The sequence below is a fragment of the Ambystoma mexicanum genome, chromosome 11 (assembly GCF_040938575.1).
Source record: "Ambystoma mexicanum isolate Mex_15411 chromosome 11, UKY_AmexF1_1, whole genome shotgun sequence".
Classification (NCBI taxonomy): Eukaryota; Metazoa; Chordata; class Amphibia; order Caudata; family Ambystomatidae; genus Ambystoma; species Ambystoma mexicanum.
Genome location: NC_090934.1, coordinates 1085667956 through 1085684538, shown reverse-complemented (window position 1 = coordinate 1085684538; position 16583 = coordinate 1085667956). Strand labels below are relative to the sequence as shown.

Below are 16583 nucleotides of genomic sequence, written 5' to 3'. Positions count from 1 at the left end.
CAGGTGTATGCAGTGGAGGATGCTAGTGAGTTAGTTTGTTTCTTGAAGTTGAGCGCTGAGTCAAGATGGAACCCGAGAGTCTTAACTGCAGGCATCACTTTAATGATATTATTGTCTATGTTAAATGAGGCATAATTAGGGTCCAGTTTTTTGATGGCCAGCTCTGAGCCGAGGATCAGTAGCTCAGTTTTGTCGTCGTTCAGGCAGAGGCCGTGAGATGCCATCCATGCCTGAATGAGGAGATATATCTTGTTCACTAAGGCTGTGTCCGCCAAGAAGTTGCCTGAGAGGGGAATAAGGATCTGCGTGTCATCAGCGTAATTAGTGTAGATGACACCCAGTCTATCCAGCTTGTCGAACAGGGGCTTAGTGAAGATGTTATACAACGTTGGAGATACACATGATCCTTGGGGGACACCGCATGAAACTTGTATGGGATCAGCAGCTGCTAGGGGGGAAAATACTCTCATTGTCCGGTTTGCCAGGAAGGAATGTATCCAGGCTATGGCATCACTTGAAAAATGAACGGCAGAACTAAGGTGATTGCATAGAACTGCATGATCTACCAAGTCGAAAGCCGCAGAAAGGTCAAGGAGGAGTAGCATGGCTGATTTGCCATTGTCCTTCAGCTCGTCAATTTGGGTCTTGAGGTCAATCAGGGCTGTCTCAGTTCCATGAAGGGGACGGAAGCCTGATTGCCGAGAGCCTAGTAGATTGTTAGTTTCTAAGTAATCCTGTATTTGCAGATACGCTGCTCTGTCAATGATTTTAAGCAAGAATGGGACGGTGGTGATGGGTCTGTAGTCTGTCAGTATAGCAGGGTCAAGTGTTTGTTTTTTTAGGAGGGGGAGCACCCAGGAGTGTTTTAGGTTATTGGGCACTAGGTTTGACTTCAAGGATGCATTGATGAGTTTAGAGATGAAGGGGGCTAGGTCTCTAGCTGCATCTTTTATGATTTGGGGAGGGCAGTTGTCTCCTTTGCAATTGGATGGTTTTAGAGATAGTATGATTTTTTCTGTCTCTAGTATGGTTACTTGTCTGAAGCTGAATGGGTGAGGAGTGTTAGGCTGGTTTAAGGGAGGTTCTGAGTGAGGTATGGGTTCGGTTTGCAGGAGCAGGGCGGCTTTTTTATTTGCGATTTTTGTTTGGAGCAGGCTAATTTTGCCCGCGAGGGCATTTTGTATGTTAGTGCACCAGAGTTTGTTTTTTGGGAAGTTATCAGTCGGGGGTATGGGTGATTCCATTTCCCGGAGGATAGAGAATAGTTCCTTGGTGTCTGATTTAGCTTTAAATATTCTGTTGTTAAAGGTGTTCCTTTTGGTGGTTATAATTTCCTTTTTGTACTGTTTGGCAAATGTGGCTAATTTGATTTTGTTCTCCACCGTGGGTGAGTGTTGCCAAATTGATTGTAGCTTTCTTTTTTGGATTCTGAGGTCTTTCAGCTGTGGTGTGAACCAGTTGTTCAGGTGACAGAGTTGTTTGCTTTTGCGAGTTTTGGTGGGAGCAATCAAATCTAGTGCCTTAGTCATCGTGTTGTTGTATACTTCCGCAAGCAGAGTAGGGTCTGTAGTAGTGTCTAGATTGTTGAGTGTGGGGAGAAGGTGAGGTAGGAGTCTTTCTGCTGTGATATCTTTTTTACTTCTGGTAGGGAGAGGCGGGGCCTTGAGTATAGGTTTGGGTCGGATGAGGTCAAGAGAGGCGTTGAATGCAATTAAGTAGTGGTCGGTCCAAGATTGTGGCAGGATGTTGGTGATGCTGATGTTGCAGTTCCGATCAGCAATCCAGTCTAATGTCCTACCTTTGACGTGAGTGGGGGAGCAGTCATTGAAGCCCAAGTTAAAGTCTCCCAGTAGAAGGATTTGAGCATGGTCTTTAGTGTTATTGGTTAGGATACTGGTTAGGTCATCTTCAAAGGATCCTAGTGGTCCTGGAGGTCTGTAGATGACGTGCATGGTGAGGGTACGGTTGCATGAGAGGTGAAGTTTAGCGGTAAGGAGTTCGCATGATTGAATTAGTACGTTAGTGGCTAATTTGATGGGTAGAGAGGATTTGTGGATAATGGCTAGGCCACCTCCTTTGGTGTGAGGTCTGTCAACTCTTAGGAGTTGGTAGCCGTCCGGTATTGCTAGCATGATGGCTGGGCCAGCCGCCTCATGGAGCCAAGTTTCGGTAATGACTAGTAGGTCTAGGTTCTCATTCGTATATTAGTATATCACTGTGTGGTGTACTTATATTTTCACACATTAAAAAAAATAAAACCAAGAACATATTTGCAAAACCATGCTTTGAAGTTCTTGCTGACCCTCCTCGTGCATATTTGCTGCAATCCCATCCAGCACTTCAACATGTACCCACAAGCACATTATTTTTCCACATTAAAACCTATCCCAATTTCGAAATAATTTACCACACAGCCATTCCACGTGGTCAGGCCCACTTTTACCCCATTGCTGGTGCCTCGTGGTCATGGCAAGTAGCCAGATTGTCTGGGTCATGGCGTTTGGCCATGACCCGAACAATCTTGCGACTGCCCATGGCCACAGGCTATACCTCAGTCACGAAAGGCATATCACTATTTTTTGTACCTACATTTTTCAAAAAATAAAACACAGACACATTTGCAAAACCATGCTTTGAGGTCCTTGCCATTTGAGTTCCTTGCCATTGCTCCTTGCACGAATTTGCTGCAAATCCGCCCATGTTTCATTTTTTGAAAAGTGTCAAAATGTGCATACATAAAATTGTCATATAACTTAACCACTCAACAAAATCCCTTCAGACTTTGCATAAACATCCAAGGTTGGATCCATAATCTTTCTGAAAACATTTGTCGACATTTGTCAAATGGCAACAAAGTCATAAGCCATCTAAAAATGTTGAGACCTCCCTCGAAATTTAGTCCCCTCTTGACAAAATCCCACCAAACTTTGCAAAAACGTCCATATCTAAGTCTAAAATCGTTTTGCATACTTTTGTGCAGATTCGTCAAATGGCACCACATTTATAATATTATAATATTTTGGGACCCCCTTCTAATTTTGTTCCCTCTTGACAAAACAGCACCATGGAACTATTCAGAGTCAGGTCTAGCATGAAATTCCAGAATGTCTTGGAGTTTCATTGAGTGGCGCCAAAGTTACATGCCATCCAAAAACTGCTTTTCAGCAATCCGGTAATGGAGAAATAGGCATAGATGTCCCAGAATATTTTAAATGTTCACGAACATCACAGGATTGCCCCAGACATGCAGACTGTTCGCGGACACCGGAGTTGAAAAAAAACACCAGTTTGTTGGTCTTTTTAAGGCCATTTCCCATCCCATCATCATCGCCCCCCACTTCTCCAGAGATTGTTTCATTAGTTGGACAAGTGCAATGTTGTATTTTTTAATATGTTTATACTGCACTGTCCGTGAATCCAACATGCCAAATCCCCCAAATCTGATGCACTTCATGCTTTTCACAATCCAATCAGTGGACACGTCTGATTTACGTGGACCACACACCGCCCTCTGGACCAATCGGAGGCCCGTCCGTGGATCGAACAGGGAAGTATGTCCGCAGACCGAACCCAGATATCACAAATTTTGTTAGAACTACTTTGATTGTTTTAAAAAAAACTAGTGGACGGAGTTACATAAAATGGCAACATTTTGTGAGCATCCGTCCAGGGGGGCGAAGTTAGAAATGCCCAAAAAGTGCTCTTCCTACAGGTTGAACAACTTAACCATTATTACAGGGCCGCTACCACAGGCTCTGAGATATATATATACATATATATGGGGAAAAGGATGGACTGTGCACAGTCCTAGGCGTAGCAGCACTCAGGCAGAATTATAAAAAATAAAATTGTATCCATATAATAGGCATGGTTGTTGTGCAACAAAAGAGTCCTTTATTTAGAAATCATACAGACATGGAGGGCAGCGACAAAACAACAAGGACAATGCATTTCACCCTACACGGGCTTCGTCATAATATTTATTATGTGGTAGAGTTTGCTGTACTTTATGTTAAGAGAACAAAGAATTGACTCAGTAGGACCACTATGAATCCTTAGGGAACAGCTTCCTCTAGCGGTGGCATCAGGTGGAGTGGACATTCTCTTCTGCGCATGACTGCATCAGACAAACATACATCTGGCCTTTTATTATATAGTAAGATGTGTGTTCCATTTTTAGGACATTCTAGTTCATTGACACTTTTGTCTTTTCTAGTTCTTTACTCTTGCTCTGAGCATATGTATTGAGGGTCTGTTCCGTCACCCCTGCTGGTTCAACCGTAGGCCCTCCTCCTTTGCTTTCTAAAAAAGTAACTTCTAGTATTCACACATAAAACGAAGCATTGCAGGCTATGTTTGTATTTTTATTTTGTCCATCACCAGCATTTCTACTTTTGTCTCATAGTTGGCTGGAAAAATATGTGTAGATGTGTAGAGAGAGAAATGGCACTATAGAAGCAGACGGGGTTGTGAGTGTTCTGGGCTCAGGTGCAGCTTGTGGACCATTATTGGCTTTTGGAAAAACCTACCTATTTTGTGCCACCTACGGAGCAGTTTTACCTTTCGGGAGGTGTTTCAGCAGCACTTTTAGTTTTGGTTCACATGCGGCACTTCAGCTCAAACATTATAAGCAGAGGTAGCAAAAGAACTAATGTTCATATTTTGGTTGTGGCATGCGACAGGCAGTTCAGGTTGAAAGACACTTCTGTCGGGGAGCCAGGGAGGGTCGAGAGAGTGCATGGACACGGTTGCAGTCCTGCAGCCATGATGGCAGACTCACTGGGCGTCTGTCTAAGATCTGGAAGGTGCCGCACAGCACCAAAGAAGTTCCTTTTATCAAAGCCAAGACTGTTGGCTTGTCCTATTCTCGTTTTCATTGCAGTAGGGGCAAGTAAGGAGCTGAACTTCCACTGCGTAAAAGATGCTTACTCCCAATCCTGAACCCTTACCCCCTGCAATGCAACTTTTTCTGACGTTTGGTTTGTCTCAAAGCGTTGGATGATTTTAGAACTTTTTTCCCATGGAATGGCGTAACTACAGCAAACAATATAATGAAAACAAACAGAAAACATTGAAAGTACCACAAAAAGTTGTCAATTCACCCAGGTAACTGGATATGGAGAATTTTGAAACACGTGGGCATGTTTTAAATATTCAAATCTTTATTTGCATTTTTATTCTTTCATTGTAGACTTTGCCTTTTTATCCGATGAGTTTCACTTAAAAGACAGATATCAAGACATTTGGGGGACCTACTATCAAACGCTTCATGGATCGATGTGGAAGATTGGTGGGAGCGATGTTATTCTGGAAACGATTTTAAGTAAATTATTGGTCTATCAAATTTTTTAAGAGAAATCTTAAAGGAGATGGAAAAAGGAGAGGAAAAGGAAGGCGGAACATGGAAAGTTCTGATGTATATCTGTCTCATTTCATTGCCCATCTCCAGGAGCTGTTATTAATATGTAATCTGTTGATATGTAATTTTCTAGGTAAAAGTTTGTAATGAACTATATACGAATACAAAAAAATAAAATACTAACTTCATCTGTCACACAAAAGTCTTTGAGGAAATGTGAAACTACTACTACTTAGGTTTTCGAACATGCCATCATAATTTCTTTACACCCAATATTGCGATTTCTATGTGTAGTTCTGATGATTACCATAACATCTTTTTTTGGGACATATGTATTGGCTTCTTTACACTCAAGCAATGATTTGGTCCATCAGCCGCTAGGGCTAATCCATGGAAGGCTGAGAAAGGGGTACGCACACGGGCAACCCACACTGGTGCCACGACGGCAAATCCTACTCGTGATCTGGGGTCGAACCCTGGGTCTTCCAAGATCTCAGCCTGAGACATGGTTCTCAATAGTTGCAATGAGAAATGTTTGCGATTTGGGAAAGACGAGAGAGCAAGAGATGGGGCGAAGAGTCAGTAAGGAGTGGTCATTAAACCTATTCAGAGTAAAACATAAAGGCCACTTTAAAACACTTGCAGCCAGAGGTATACATTTTCAATTGACTTAATTGGGAGAGCAGTTTTTTTTCATGAACACTCCACATAAGAGGAGCGTGAAGACGTTGCGGCACTGGAACACTTAAAACAATGCAGAATACGCAAGGTGGGGGTGGAAAGCAGCAGACTAGACGTTATGGTTGTGCAGTGGAGTAACTTTACTGAAAATGTTGGGGGAGACATGACATCTGTAGAAAAGGTGCCCCAGCCAAATGAATGGGGGCAAAATGGTGAGCCATGAAAGTTGGGGGGGATAGACACCTATGCTCCCCCTAAAATTACACCTATATGGTTGTGGCTCATACAGTGTGTGAGGGCCAATGCATTTTGAGTGGGCATGGCCCCACGTGCCTGCCTGATGCGTCCAGCTAGGCAACGCACCACATAGTGATATTTCACTGGGTCGCCAATTACTTACCATTAAAAACTTCCAACTCTCACTCTACTTTTGTTCGCAGCAGAAGCACTATTTTGAAACCAGCCTCTCCCATATCTCCAGGTTGCACCGTCTGCACATGACTACCACACCTCACCCAGCACTGTTTTCTGCAATCTCTTTGCTGCCTGTGTCAAAATGGATCATGGTACATTCCTGTTTACGCTCACCACAACGGGAGTCTCTGGGACGCAGGGGTGTTTCTAGGTCTGCTGAAGATCCAGGGATGCGATAATGTTGGGACTGTCGAGACTCGGGGGCTCGCTAACCTTATGCTTGTAGCCCCTGAGCTTCTATCCATGGCTTCAACGTAAAGACCCGAGGCTGTAGCGCCCCCAGCCAGTTCTCTTTGCTTTCCAATTGGCCCTCAGAACTCTTCCCACACCATTTGAGGACACTCAATACACTCTCCCCCGCTTAGGGAGTGTCTCGGGCCTCCACATATTTGTACACTACCCCAGGTCCCTAAGAAAGATCATCTGTGACTGAGGCCTTTTGCCCACTTTAACCCCATTGCTGGTCCCTTGTGGTCATGGCCAGTAGCCAGTAGTCACTGCCCATGGCCACGGCTATACCGCATTCACCAAAGGCATATCGCTATTTTTTGTACCTACTCTTTCTTCACATTGACAGCACTGAAATGCCACCTGCATGCCCTCTTTAAGAACCAATGGAAAATCACTACCATTATTAAGGCAACTACTAACTCAGCCCACTACAAACTGCAGCATAATCCACAAAACGCCCCCATCACACAGCCAAAGTATTGATTACTCGCCTCATCGTTAGTTAATTCGAAAGCTGCAACAGCCTTCTCCTTCCCCCTTTACTCAGTTCAAGTCATACTTTATTTTAGAATAAACAAATGGTATTTCATAAAAGCAATTATAAAACATTGAATTAGGTTGGAGTAATGGAGCATAACACCTCTACAATGTGAAAGTGACGACTCCACATAGCAAGGGCACATTAACCATTAAAAAACAAAAGACATTAAGTGAACTAGTAAATGTTTGGTTATGGAAAGGAAACATCATGCAAAACAACACTTATCTGTCAAAAAGGGCTAATTAGGCCTCAGTGGGCATGCGCAGCCCTAACTAATTAAAGCGCCCAGTTACCCTAGGGTTTGGCCGCGCTATACAAATAAACAAACTAAACTAAACTAAAATCAAAAAATCATTCATGTGTTTATGAGCGAGACAACTGTCAAAGCATCTCTCTCCGCTGGTTTAGAAGGCTATACCAGTAGCACTGCTTCCTCTGGATCACTGCCCGCACTGCCAGCAAAGTGCATACATGCTACATTTCACTGCACTGTCAGGCAAAAACTGTTTTTATGTGTTTGACCATCGCACAGAATTTATAAAAATGTGTATTCAGGAAGTAAAGGGCCATGAGCATAGCTCAGGGGCAACATTCTGGTCTTGGATGCAAGAGAACGGTGCGCCGCGCCGCGCTGCACAGGAAGATGTCATTTCTTCGGCCGGGGCAAATCTATCTTAGAGCGTCAGATCGTTATGCAATTCCTTCAGTAAGCCGTGGAGATGCCTTGGCATACGTCTGGTGCAGTTAAAGATCTTTGCTGGCTTTCTCCTGGGCCGTGGACCTTAATTCAGTGCCATCCTGCCTCAGGAACTCCAAATAACATTAAATAATTAATACTGAACTGCGCACTGCTATCAGAAAAAGTTACTCAATCAGTCAGGAGAGTTTCTCAGATAGTCAGCAGAAGGTTAATCACTACATTTAAGGGAAACACAACTCAGTTTAAAAGTCCTACTCTGTTAGAGCCCTTCTTAGATGTTAATGCTGTAGGCTGGTAACAGTCTACAGCATTTTGGGGACGGTTGATCAACAAACCACGTGTCCTGTAACATGATTATATCATGTTATCATAAATAGATAACAGGTTCGCCATCCTATGCCTGAGACATTCCATGGCAATGTATTCAATGTAAGGGACAGTTTTGTCCACTGGACTCGGGGTGGAATTCATAATAAAACAAGGGGCTGAATTAGGAATGGTCACATTGTCAGAACCAACATCGAAATGTCATTCGTAACTAATGGAGAACTGGAATTAAGTCAACCCCCATAACCCCCCCACCCCCGCCCAATCTTGAGAATCCAAAGGCTCATGTCTGTCGTGACATTTTGACAATTTCTCATGGATTTTGACAATTTCTCAGGCCTCTCAAGTTGCACTTGGCAGCCTCTTAGCCTTCAAACTATCCTTCAGTCGAATCCACGCCTCCCCTTGGTTCAAAAATTGACCTTAGTTGTGGGTAAACAAACAGTGGTAACAGACTTATAAAGTATAGTAGACAAAATATATTTGACAAGACCTGGTTTGCAGAAAGAGAGCCCAATCCCTGTGCAAGCCTTTTGAATTGCTGCTCAACCCAAGTCCCCCTCCTGTTCTTAAGGAAGACCTTATGAACAAATGAATGAATGAATGAACGAACGAATGATCTGAAATGGGGCAGTGTTCCTATTTGACCAGTGCACAGATTTGTTCTTCGGGCTCTGGGTTTTCCAATTACTGCCGGCTGTAAGAGCAGGAGGTTGATCGGTATTAGTACTAATGAAGTGCACCTGGGGGGAGAGGTGCAAGATGACATTGGGGAATTAAATACACACATGCATAAGAATAAAAGATACAACTATGCCCTTCCATGGGCCCGTGCCTTCTCACACCAGTGCTTTCAGAGGGCTAGTGTTAGGCTGCACCAGCATTGATACATGTGGATTTGATTCATCAATGTTTTTCTTTGTTTCCTGGCCCCATAAAATGCAAGAGATTACATATACAGGGCCGACTGGATTTTTCCCACCCTTTACATAAGGTCCTGGATCATTGCTTCTAATTGGGAGACCATCCGGGTTTGGCTCAAAAAGAGTATGGTTCCTTCTCTTCCAACTTCACAACCAATCAGCCTACGAGTTAGCTCATGCTGTAGGTTTTTGAATCAGGACATCAGCAAAGGGTTTCCCTTTGGAGAATTGTGCAGCCCTCAACTCTGGCGGGCAACCTTCTCTTCGAGGCCCAATACGTGTTATGCCCTTATTACAAGGCTTAACACATGGAGTGTCCCTAAGGGTGGTGGTTCCAAGTAGAAACTATAATAGAGTTGTCCAGTGGATTTGTTAATATGGGTAAAGTGGGTAGAACAGATGAGGGAACTGCCTCAGATCAGGTAGATTTATTTGAACTACCAGCAGGTGTAAGAGCGGCATGACGGTTAGAAACCTATAAGTAACCCCATTCCCCTCTACCACTCGATCCAATATCTTCCAAGGATTCTCATCCCCAGGCCAGATAAATTCTTGTTAATAGTTGACTGCACCTGGTTTATTTGGGATGTGAATATGGCCACTCCTTTAAATAAATAATGGTCGGCCATGTTTGAGGGGAGTTTTTAAAGGAAAGATGTCTTAGTCCCTACAGGAATCGAATAGACCCTAGTCACAAAAGAGGTACATCATTAAAATAAAATGAGCAGCTAATAATAGAGATTCAGATCAGCAACATCAGTCAACAAAAACAAGCAACTCATGCAAACTACCTTCAGTTAACAAACAATACAATGAATCCTTTGCTTACTAAGAACAGCTTAGGCTTATTCAGAGACTTAGGGTTGTTGAGGTACTGTCTTTTGGCCTGATGACACTATAGGGATGTGCCTGTCGTGGTAAAGAGTTGACACACTCTTTACCCTCTATACCACCTATGCACATAAGTGGTATAGAGGGTAAAGAGTGTGTCACAGTAGGTGTACTGATATTAGAGGCAAAGATTAGAATATTTCTAGAAGTAATCAGGTCTCCAAGCATTCTGTTCCCTGGTGATCCCATCACTATGCCGCCATCTATGCCGTGTGCACTGTTACTATAGAGAACGGGGGCGTGACATGCTAGGCATGATGTGATTGGAGGGAAAGATTGAAATTTGTCTAGCAGCAGGTTCGAGGGGCTCCAAGTCTTACAGGGCCTCACCATGGGGATGGGCATCGGGATACCGCCCAACGCTATTAGCGTTACCGCAACTCGGTCTGGCACAATTTGCGCCGGATCACGAGTTGTGGTGGGGAGGTTAATCCCCATTAGCATGGGGGTTTCTTGGCGCTATTAGCGCTGCGCTAATAATGCAGGAAATGGGAGGAAAGGGCACATTTTTACCTCAAGCAAAAAGCTGGAAGTAATAGTCCCACTTTCTGCCCAACTTGAGATTGAGCAGAGTGTTAAATGCAGCAGTTATAGCGTTACCGACACATTTTACTGCTTCACTCAACTCATGAGGCCCACAGGCTACTGTCAGGGGTGGACTGGCCTATAGGGAACTCTGGAGATTTCCCAGTAGGCCTCTGAACCCTGAGCCTCTTTTGTACGGTAACCTATTTTCGTTCCACATTTTCTCATAGGCAAAGGATTGGGCTTGTTGAAAATGTGTAATACTGAGCCACTTGCAATATTATTTCCAGGGCCTCTTTTGGTTTCGAGTCCACCTCTGGCTCCTGTTCGCCCAGCCACAAAGTCTTTCCCAAGATAAAGACCAAAATGCTCAGCAAACTGCCTCTCCATTGCCCGCCAACAATGTATTTGAAATGTTTCTGCCAGGAATTAGTCGGAAATACAAGTTTTATGACCCCCTAGGATGCTTCAGCCACAAAGCCCTTCCCAGAGTAGAATGCAAAGTTCCCAGGAAAGCTCTGCGTGAAACATCGGCTTCAGATCGCATTACAGCATAAGAACCGGACAGCCCTGTCTTCTAGATCGCACTCACGTGAGAACCATATGGATCCTGTGAACAGGTAAGAATGGGATGCTGCCGCCCCCGCCTCTGCATAGCAGGCAGACCCCATTCCTGAACACAGACCCCTTTGTGTTGTGTGTCTGGTCCGCTTTGTGAACTGGGTCCTCTAAAGGGACACGTGTACTGGAAGGTTCGTCAGGAAATGGACCACTCTATAACATGGCTAGAAAAGTCAGCAAGATGGCTGCTCTCCACAGTCCCGCTATAGTGATATGATGCAATAAGGTCCCTTTGTGAAACTGGATCGGGAACCATAACTCATCATTTCACCTGCAAGCATCGGATTAATTTGCCCCATTGGAAGTGATCATCTGGTTTTCTGGAGCTAAATTAGCCTCTGGCCCCATTGGAAGTGATCATCTGGTTTTCTAGAGCCAAATTAGCCTCTGGCCCCATTGGAAGTGATCATCTGGTTTTCTGGAGCTAAATTAGCCTCTGGCCCCATTGGAAATGATCATCTGGTTTTCTGGAGCTAAATTAGCCTCTGGCCCCATTGGAAATGATCATCTGGTTTTCTGAAGCCAAATTAGTCTCAGGAGCACCACCTTCGACCTAGCTTGAATCCCGTGTACGCCAGCCAAGAGTCATACTCTATGCATGACTGCAGTGTGCCACCCCTGGCGCTTTGCACTTTGGCGATGAATATAGCACTTCATAAATATTCGCATTGCCAGGGTGAGTACTCACTTTCAGTTGCCGATGACAGGAACTCTGCAATTCATTTTGCGCTCAGACTCCAGGGTGCTGTTTTCACGGGAGCTGCAAAGTGGGCGCTTGGTCCATGATCACGCTGCTGCTTCTGTTGGCCCTGTAGACTGAATCAGAAGAGACAGGCTCAAGTCTACTAGTCATTCCCACAAGACACGTCTAGAGACCAGCCAGAAGCATTGCGTGAATTGCTGCAGAGGGTATTGGACATATAGGTGTCTTTCAAAGCAAAGAGTAGGCCACTTCCATGAGATGTAGGCCTCCTGCATAGCGTGCTAACTAGCGCAAGTTGCTAGGTAACCATGATGATTGTATAGGCTTCAATTTCTATTATAGATGTGCACACTGTAACGCATGTCACTGGTAGCGCCTATGTGGGTTCTAACATTCTTTTCAGACCAATATCCTTTTTCACACACAATGTAAAATAATCAGAATTGAACCCTGTTTTGTCTTTGATGCAGGTGTCACAAAACTATGAGATTAAAGCTTATCTTAAATTGCATCTGTCATGCAGTAGGATATGTATGCACTGTTTGTAGCACAACATGAGGTTATGATGCTGTTTCAGCTGTCTTGAATAAGTTATAAGTTATAAGTTATATCATCTGCTTATCTTTATCTGTTCTTGTAACTATTAATGAACCTTACATGCTTACTGATCTTAATAAAATATTTTTTTAAAAAAAAAAGAAAGAATCCCTGTAAGGCAAGATCCAATTTCCAGTGTGAAAGAATTGACAGGTGTCACATTCTATGGGAAACCGCTAAATTTACTTAATATCGACGTAGAACGACAATAAAGACAGAAGAGTATTTGTATCTGCCATGATAAAGTACTTGGATTGCGCCAAACATGTTCCCGTAACCGAACAATTTGTCTTTATATTGATCATTTTGATTAATTTATTGAATTGACTCTTTCATGTACAAATTATAAATTAAATTCAGCCCTATGGTGCAAGCTCCTGTTCCTTTTGTCCATGGATGTTCATTTTGGTTGGATTTGATATCAGCACCCAGGGGAAGTGGTAGCAGACAAATGGGGGGCCTGAGTTCCCTACCTCGTCACTTCTGCCTCTCTGCCAGATGTGCCATTTTACCTCTTTTCGTCCGTCCCTGTCTCAAGCCCTGTGGTACCCTCCTTACCTCCACCCCTCACTACCTGGAATGCACGCCCCTCACCTCCAACCCATACCTTCTCGCCAATCACCTATAATCGCTGGCTGCACAGCCCCTTCCCCATCACCAGTCCTGCATCTGCGCAGTAGTGAAACAGTACATTACGTACTCCCTTGATTGTTTTCCTCCGCCAGCCGTTTTTCTTTACAAGAATTAGGGCATGTTTCACACTCCCCGGCCTGGGCTTGAGCTGGAGGTCCGTTACAAGCCAAGCCCACCCTAGCCCAGGTTAGTGTTACCCAGCTAAGCAAGCATTGGTGAGATTTGGCCCATTGGTCAAGCTGTTTCTTAAGAGCCTTTTCTAGGGCAAATCAAATATACTAGCTGGATAGTAGATAGACTGTAACAGTGGGTGTAAGGTTGTTCCTACAAGCTACTAGGGATGCCACTGTTAGGGAGGGGGCAGAGGTATAGGTCAGCCTAATGTCCCCTTTGTGTAGTGTGGCACAGTCCCATGCAAGGGCCCCGATTGCTGCCTTTCAGATACTGCTCCGGTCAGATCACCTCCCTCTGGCCTCTATCAAATCATCTTCTAATGATGCTGAAGAGGTAAATTGGTAAATAAAAATATAATTTCATCAAGCAGTGTCTTGATATTTTCTAGCGCAATCCATTTTAATATGACCAGGTGTTGACCTATTAATATCCTATCCATGAAGTAATGCAATGTGACTGGTCCCTGTGAGAGCAACCACTCTACCTCTTGCGGCGTGGCCTGACTCTGCTCTCTTTGAAGGCATTGATCAACATGTCTTCGTCAATCTTTATTGATTGGCTTTAACTGCAGGCCTCCACCTTCAGTCTTGTTTTGTTTTTACTTGATGCAGTGGCCTCCTCTTTCTTCCGCTTTATAAAAACGGGTTTAGACTTCTGATGGTGGTGTCTAAGACCCAGGAATGTTATGAATACTGCATTCATTTTGGCCTGTTGAGGTTGATTTCCCCCAATCCGCCATGAGACATATGCCAAGCCAGTGCTACAACGTTTATGCGTTGTCTACCACCTTTGATGGTACAGGCAGAGATGGGAAAGGACTCAAAAAAGATCCCAACAACACTATACTGTTTCATCGGGTCACACGACAACGACACTAACCAGCTCCATTTTACATAAGTATGTATCACACATATTCCCTATTATGTATATCCTTCATTCATTGTGGATATTACCAGTCTATAGGAAATCACATTATGAAGACACTCGATTTAATTAAACTCAAGAATTGGTATCAAATAATGTATTACATTTGCATATTAAAACCACATATAAAACATAATATTTCCATTCACAATAAGGTGATTAAAGTGGCATGTGCAGTGGAATATCTATTGCAGAATACAATATTTATAAATAGAATTTCATAAAGAGAACATTGGTAAGTTTCTTACTTCCCTCACCACAACGTTATTGTTTAGTAGTCAGTACGTTACTCAATTGCAGGTATATTTTACACATTTTTTAAGGAAACCTATAAATAGGCCCTCATAGACAACAATGTCCAATTCATACACACTGATTACTATAACAGTGGTTCAGACCCACCATGTTTTGTTCTTATAATGTTCAACAATCAACCAAGAGAACTTCTTCAGGGGAAATTAATATATAACGTCAGGGGTAGTTCTCAACATTCACTATATATCAATATTGAATGTCCAACATCGAAGGTTCTGGAGATAGCTTCTTTGTTTCTTTCGTGAACCCATTCTGCTAATGTATCACTACTTTAGAATAGAGGAGGGTCAAGGAGCCTGACAAGTAGGCTGGGATATAAACGTCTAGTTATCCTTTCTCCATAGATTCATCACCATACACAATATGTTCACACATTTCTTTACCATCGGTGTTCATTTGGAGCTTGTATTGTCCAAGTGTTAATGCGCACAACATCAGTCCATATCCATAGTAACTTAGAATCTCCAAACTCATAACAGGCACACCGGACAGTCGTTTTCAAGTGGGACTCGTCAGGATTGAAAATCCCGAACTACACCAGATGTCGTACATCAAGAACGTGGGGCAAGAAGAACAGAGGAGGTGGGAGGATGAGGACATTAAGGAGTAGGGTTTGGTGCAGAAGAGGTAGGATATCAAGGAGGAGAGATGAAGAAGTTTGAGTAGGTGGAGAAGTAGCATGAATCAATGAACAGCAGTTGGAGGGTGGGGTAAAGAGCAGAAACCAAGGAAGAAGAACTGTGGGAGGTCCCTTGGTAGTATAGGGACAGGGGTAGCCAGAGAGTAAGACAACACACACCTATCCATTGTCTGAGAGAAGTGGGTGATGGAACGAGCATGAGACAGGAGGCCAAAGTGGCTAGGTCCGTCAGCGCGGATGTCCCACAATAGGCCCATAAGCACCAACGGTCTTCAAGGAGGATTGTAAGACAGGGTTGGGTGGCAGCAGGTCCAGGTGCCTGTGACAAGAAGGGGATCTAGCACCTGATAAAACAGCTAAGGATCCTCCTGGCCTTCCTTGCCTCCCCTACTGACCTACCTCACACCAGACTCATTCATATTAGGCAGAAGCCAGAGGTGGTCATGGCATAGTAGAATGCAATCTGCAACTCCACCTCCTACAGCATCTTTCACTCCTCCTGCACCTTTCACTCCTGTTTTACTTGTGTTTGCACTTCACCCTCCTCCTGCATCTTCTACTCCTGCGTCTTCATATCCTCCTCCATTGTCCACTACTACTGAACCCCTACCTCTTCACCACTCGCTGCTCTGCTACTCCAAATACACACCAGTAATCTTTCTCTCAATGGATTTATATAACTCTCCATGCTTCCACCGGAGGCAGGTTAATTCTAATCCATAGCACCACATGAGCACACATGGTTCACTTGGTGGGTGAATGGGTGATTAATTTAGGTGAATAGGATTAATTTCTCCAGCTATGGTGGGTGCCACGGACCATTCCCATATTAGGCTGGTCCGCCATCTTGATTTCAGAGGTTCTGTGCATTTGATCAGCCACGCACAAGACCAGAACAGGCAGCGGAGCTGGCAGCTCTTCCCTCTGCTCTGAGTTTGCTTTACCACTCATGACCAATGTGGAGAACGCTTGTGGACATTTTTCCAAAGGTAGGATTTCCAAAGTCTGATAAAGGAGAAGACAGCATGTTTTTAAGGAGCCCTCTTACAGTGGAAGTGGGTCTATTGCAATATTCCCCACCCCTGGCCCCACAGCAGGTAGCAGGTGGTTGGAATCGACCCCCTAGTCGCCTGCATGCTTGAAGCCAGGGCTATGCAGGAGATATCATCACGGTATCCTCTGTTAACCTTGAGAGTACAAGCCTGTAGAGAGGTAGTTTGGTGGGGCTCGACCCCCAAGTTGCCCACATAGTAGAAGCCAGGGCTATGCAGGGGATAGCATCACAGTAGCATCTCTTAAGCTTTGATGTACCAGCCCATGTTCA

The 16583-nt window shown here is 44.0% G+C and overlaps 1 protein-coding gene across 2 annotated transcripts in view; it reads right to left on the bottom strand.

Moving 5' to 3' along the window:
• The window catches only part of OTUD7A (OTU deubiquitinase 7A), a 1296873-nt gene that overhangs the window by 800846 nt on the left and 479444 nt on the right, over positions 1-16583 (bottom strand). For both annotated transcript variants that reach the window (XM_069624347.1, XM_069624348.1), the window contains exon 3: positions 11962-12089. The gene's annotated coding sequence lies outside the window, so the exon portion shown is untranslated. The remainder of the gene's footprint in view (positions 1-11961; positions 12090-16583) is intronic.